Genomic DNA, 6,170 nt, shown 5'->3' on the forward strand with positions numbered 1-6,170 from the left:
TTACGTCTTATAATTGAATGAGGATTAACATCTTAAGTTTATTGGTCACTTGAATTTCTTGAAAAGACTTTATTTGTTGCAAAAATAGAACAAAGTTTGTGTATACTCTCCACTGGACATGAGTGGAGTTTAATAAATGTTTTCCATTATCATAGCACAGTGAATGAAACCAATCTATTAACATGAAGCATACCATCCCATAGATGCTTCCTTGAACCTTTTTTTTTCTTCTCAGTATACCCTGGAAATCACATTAGTTCACAGAAATTGTTTGTTCTTACAACTGCATCATACCCCATTGTGAGGGTACACCATAGTTTATTCAACCCTTTTCTTATTATGAATGGGCACATAGGTTGTTTCCAGTATTTTTCAATTACAAACAGTGCTGCAGGGAGAAACCTCCTTATGTGTGTATTTATGTACTTTCAGAGGGGTATCTTCAGAGTAGATTCTTAGGAGTGAGATAGCTGAGTCAGAAGGCAAGTGCATATGTAGTTTTTGTTCTTTATTATCATGTATTGGCAAGGGGAATGCTAGAAGGCAGTTTTTTTCTTGGAATTTATTTTTTGAAGAAGCCAGGCCATTTGTTCTGTAGATTTTACCACATTCTGAATTCTGCTGAGGCATCTCCCATCTGTCACTTAAGCTCCTTTTCCTCCTGTATCGATCTAATACATTGATAATTAGATTGCAAAGTGTACCCATGTCCAGTTGTCCCTCTTTTGATGTTAAGAGCAAGAAGTGATTGTTGCCTAAATCTCAGGTCACTGTGTTCTGGTGACCTGTACTCTATGCCACTCACTGGACAACTTCCACAGGGACTGCTCCCCTGGCAGCCAGAACTCTCCCATCTCGTTTCCTAGTCCCATGTCTTTGTGTTTCTCAGGTATGTCTATCTAAGGATTTATCAAAATCCTTTTGTTTTCATCTGTGCATGCTTCTTGCAAGGTCCTTAGAGGTTCGCACCAAGTGTCATGGTGGTTTGATGAGCTCCTATTGCAAGATAGTATTGCATAATCAAAAGTATGGACTCTTGAGCAAAACTGCCTTACTGTATGTGACCTTTGGTAAATTTTTAATTTCTGTAGACTTCAATTTCTAATATGCAGAATGGGAATAACAATATCTCACAGAGTTGTTCTGAGGATTAGGTGATTTTAATACATAGAATGTTATCTGGCTCATAGTAATGAGATACCAAATTAACCATGTGCGAATCACTTTCCTAGAGACAAATGTATACTGAGCACCTACTATGGTGATTACAGTAGTTTCCTTACGAGTCTTCCGGCTTTTTCCTTTCAGTTTGTTTTCTAAATAATCCTGTTAAATCATATCTTGTCCTTCAAAACCATCCCATCTCACACAGACTATCCAAACTCACTGTTGGTCACTTCAGTTCAGTTGCTCAGTCGTGTCCGACTCTTTGCGACCCAATGAATTGCAGCACGCCAGGCCTCCCTGTCCATCACCAACTCCCAGAGTCTACTCAAACTCATGTCCATCGAGTTGGTGATGCCATCCAGCCATCTTATGCTCTATTGTCCCCTTCTCCTCCTGCCCCCAATCCCTCCCAGCATCAGGGTCTTTTCCAATGAGTCAACTCTTCGCATGAGGTGACCAAAGTACTGGAGTTTCAGCTTTAGCATCAGTCCTTCCAATGAGCACTCAGGACTGATATCCTTTAGGATGGACTGGTTGGATCTCCTTGCAGTCTAAGGGACTCTCAAGAGTCTTCTCCAACACCACAGTTCAAAGGCATCAATTCTTCAGTGCTCAGCTTTCTTCCAACTCTTACCTCCATACATGACCACTGAAAAAACTATAGCCTTGACTAGACGGACCTTTGTTGGCACAGTAATGTCTCTGCTTTTGAGTATGCTATCTAGGTTGGTCATAACTTTGCTTCCAAGGAGTAAGCGTCTTTTAATTTCATGGCTTTAGTCACCATCTGCAGTGATTTTGGAGCCCCCAAAAATAAAGTCTGACACTGTTTCCACGGTTTCCCCATCTATTTCCCATGAAGTGATGGGACCAGATGCCATGATCTTCTTTTTCTGAATGTTGAGCTTTAAGCCAACTTTTTCACTCTCCTCTTTCACTTTCATCAAGAGGCTTTTTAGTTCTTCACTTTCTGCCATAAGGGTGGTATCATCTGCATATCTGAGGTTATTGATATTTCTCCCGGCAATCTTGATTCCAGCTTGTGCTTCATCCAGCCCAACATTTCTCATGATGTACTCTGCATATAAGTTAAATAAGCAGGGTGACAATACACAGCCTTGACGTACTCCTTTCCCTATTTGGAGCCAGTCTGTTGTTCCATGTCCAGTTCTAACTGTTGCTTCCTGACCTGCATAGAGATTTCTTCATGACCCAGATAATCACAATAGTGTGATCACTCACCTAGAGCCAGACATCCTGGAATGTGAAGTCAAGTGGGCCTTAGGAAGCATCACTACGAACAAAGCTAGTGGAGGTGATGGAATTCAGTTGAGCTATTTCAAATCCTAAAAGATGATGCTGTGAAAGTGCTGCACTCAATATGCTAGCAAATTTGGAAAACTCAGCAGTGGCCACAGGACTGGAAAAAGTCAGTTTTCATTCCAATCCCAAAGAAAGGCAATGCCAAAGAATGCTCAAACTACCACACAATTGTACTCATCTCACACGCTAGTAAAGTAATGCTCAAAATTCTCCAAGCCAGGCTTCAACAATACGTGAACTATGAATTGCCAGATGTTCAAGCTGGATTTAGAAAAGGCAGAGGAAGCAGAGATCAAATTGACAGCATCCACTGGATCATGGAAAAAGCAAGAGAGTTCCAGAAAAACATCTATTTCTGCTTTATTGACTATGCCAAAGCCTTTGACTGTGTGGATCACAATAAACTGTAGAAAATTCTTCAAGAGATGTGAATACCAGACCACCCGACCTGCCTCCTGAGAAAGTTTTATAAGACCTGGGTATATTCAGCACTTTGAGATACACAAAGGAGCACTGATTCTGGAAGCTCATAGATACAAAGTTTGAATCTCAGATGTGCTTCAAATTGATAGGCTTCAAATTTTTTAAGCTTTACCTTTCTCAAGCAAAACATGAGTGATAATATTATCTTATCTGTACAGATTCTATCCTTTATAAATGCTGGTGCTTCGCAGGAGTCTTTCCTAAACTCTGTCCTGGGGAAATCTTACAAACTTCCAAGATTTCCGTTGCATGGGCTGCTCACTTCCAAAACTTGGTAGCCAGGCCAGATGGCTCTCTGGAGATACAGACTGTAATATTCATCTCCCAAGTGGAACAACCACTCCTGGATGTTCAGCTGACTCCTGTATATCATTATTTCAAATTGGAACCCAAGTTTCCTCTTCACATTCTCCTTCCCACCCACACCAAAATGTTCTCCTGTTTTGCATCTCAATGAGTGACACCACTATACACCAAGCTGATTTCCTGCATTCACTCTCCTTTCTTCTCTCATCCTTAAATGTAAAACTAAGCACTAGCCACCTCCAGTCCACCTTCTATAAAGCTCTTACTTTGGTCTACTTTTCATCTCTAGTAGTTCAGCCCATCATCTTTTGAATTATTTTAACAGGTACTCTTGCTGCCACATTAGCTTCCTACCAGTGCATTTTCCACAACACTTCAAATGACTAATTTGTTCATTTGATAAATATTTTAAATGTCTGTTAATCTTCCAGGCACTGTTCTAGGATCTGGAAATTCAGCAATTAAAAAACTTTCTGCCCTAATACAGGAAAAGACATTAAACTATCCAGGTGGCCCAACAGTAAAGAATCCACCTGACAATGCAGGAGACTCAACAGACGCAATTCAATCCCTGGGTTGGGAAGATCCCCTGGAGTAGGAAATGGCAACCCACTCCAGTACTCTTGCCTGGAAAATTCCATGAATAGAGGAGCCTGGTGGGCTACAGTCCATGGGGTTGCAAAGAGTTGGACACAACTGAGCACATGCACACATAGTAATATAAGTTGTTACGGAAACAAAGGTGATAAGGACTGTTAGCCAGTGAGGCAAGGTTGCTATTTTTAAACATGGTGGTCAGGAAAGACTTTCCTGAAAAGTCATCATTTGAGTAAAGATCTGAAGGTGAGGGATTGAGCCATGTAGAATTAGTGGAAGGATGGACGAACAGCAAATACACAGGCTTTGACACAGGAGACTGTCTGATGTGTTCAAGGAAAAGGAAACTTCTTGGCTGGAGTAGAGAGAATGTAGAGAGCCATAGAAGATGAACTCAGAGAACTAGTGTGGACCTAACTATGCAGCGTTTATAAGGCTTTGACTATGCCAAAGCCTTTGACTGTGTGGATCACAATAAACTGGGGAAAATTCTGAAAGAGATGGGAATAGCAGACCACCTGACCTGCCTTTTGAGAAACCTATATGCAGGTCAGGAAGCAACAATTAGAACTGGACATGGAAAAACAGACTGGTTCCAAATAGGAAAAGGAGTACGTCAAGGCTGTATATTGTCACCCTGTTTATTTAACTTATATGCAGAGTACATCATGAGAAACGCTGGGCTGGAAGAAGCACAAGCACACTGGACATGAGTTTGGGTAAACTTCGGGAGTTGGTGATGGACAGGGAGGCCTGGCACGCCACGGTCCATGGGGTTCTAAAGAGTTGGACACGACTGAGCGACTGAACTGAACTGATAAAACTTTCTGGGGCCAGGCTCCCGCCCCTCCTATTTTACTTGGTAATTTTGAAGGTTGTATAATTGGAAAAGCGTTGCTTGAGTTGTCTTGTGACAGCTCTGGGAATTCACTCCTGTATTGAGAAGTTGTACATAGTCCTACAACCTGTATTTCAGGGTTGAAATGAAAATATTTGTCAATCACTCTGCTTTTTACATTTATAGATCAGGTCAGTCGCTGAGTCGTGTCCGACTCCTCGCGACCCCATGATTCGCAGCCCGCCAGGCCTCCCTGTCCATCACCAACTCCCGGAGTTCACCCAGACTCACGTCCATAGAGTCAGTGATGCCATCCAGCCATCTCATCCTCTGGCGTCCCCTTCTCCTCCTGCCCCCAATCCCTCCCAGCATCAGAGTCTTTTCCAGTGAATCAACTCTTCGCATGAGGTGGCCCAAGTACTGGAGTTTCAGCTTTAGCATCATTCCTTCCAAAGAAATCCCAGGGCTGATCTCCTTTAGAATGGACTGGTTGGATCTCCTTGCAGTCCAAGGGACTCTCAAGAGTCTTCTCCAACACCACACTTCAAAAGCATCAATTCTTCGGCGCTCAGCCTTCTTCACAGTCCAACTCTCACATCCATACATGACCACAGGAAAAACCATAGCCTTGACTAGACGAACCTTTGTTGGCAAAGTAATGTCTCTGCTTTTGAATATGCTATCTAGGTTGGTCATAACTTTCCTTCCAAGGAGTAAGCGTCTTTTAATTTCATGGCTGCAGTCACCATCTGTAGTGATTTTGGAGCCCAGAAAAATAAAGTCTGACACTGTTTCCACTGTTTCCCCATCTATTTCCCATGAAGTGGTGGGACTGGATGCCATGATCTTCGTTTTCTGAATGTTGAGCTTTAAGCCAACTTTTTCACTCTCCACTTTCACTTTCATCAAGAGGCTTTTGAGTTCCTCTTCACTTTCTGCCATAAGGGTGGTGTCATCTGCATATCTGAGGTTATTGATATTTCTCCCGGCAATCTTGATTCCAGTTTGTGTTTCTTCCAGTCCAGCGTTTCTCATGATGTACTCTGCATATAAGTTAATAAACAGGGTGACATTCATAGAGGCTATACATTAATAACAATACACGGATCCTTGTTACATTTTTATCCACTGATGGGCTGGGTTATATACTGTCAAAACGTTTCTGCCTTTCAGCTTATAGCAATTAACGAGAGTAGTTACCCAGCTATGTTTGTAAACATTTCCTTGTGATCTGTTAGTCAATCGATATCACCAGTAAGCAAGAGAGACTCCCTGCCGCAGAGGGAGGGACTGGGCTGGAAATGGTAATGCCTTCGGACAGCTTCCTTTCCATGACAACGGTTGCTGTGGTGACGACTACGCCTTCCCATTGGTCACTGCAAAGCTTACTGCTGTTCCCCGGCAGTACGTCATTGGCTGGCGTTCCGCAATGCGCAGGCGCAGGGCTGTAGCGGCC

Source organism: Bos indicus, chromosome 28 (assembly GCF_029378745.1).
Source record: "Bos indicus isolate NIAB-ARS_2022 breed Sahiwal x Tharparkar chromosome 28, NIAB-ARS_B.indTharparkar_mat_pri_1.0, whole genome shotgun sequence".
NCBI classification, from domain to species: Eukaryota; Metazoa; Chordata; class Mammalia; order Artiodactyla; family Bovidae; genus Bos; species Bos indicus.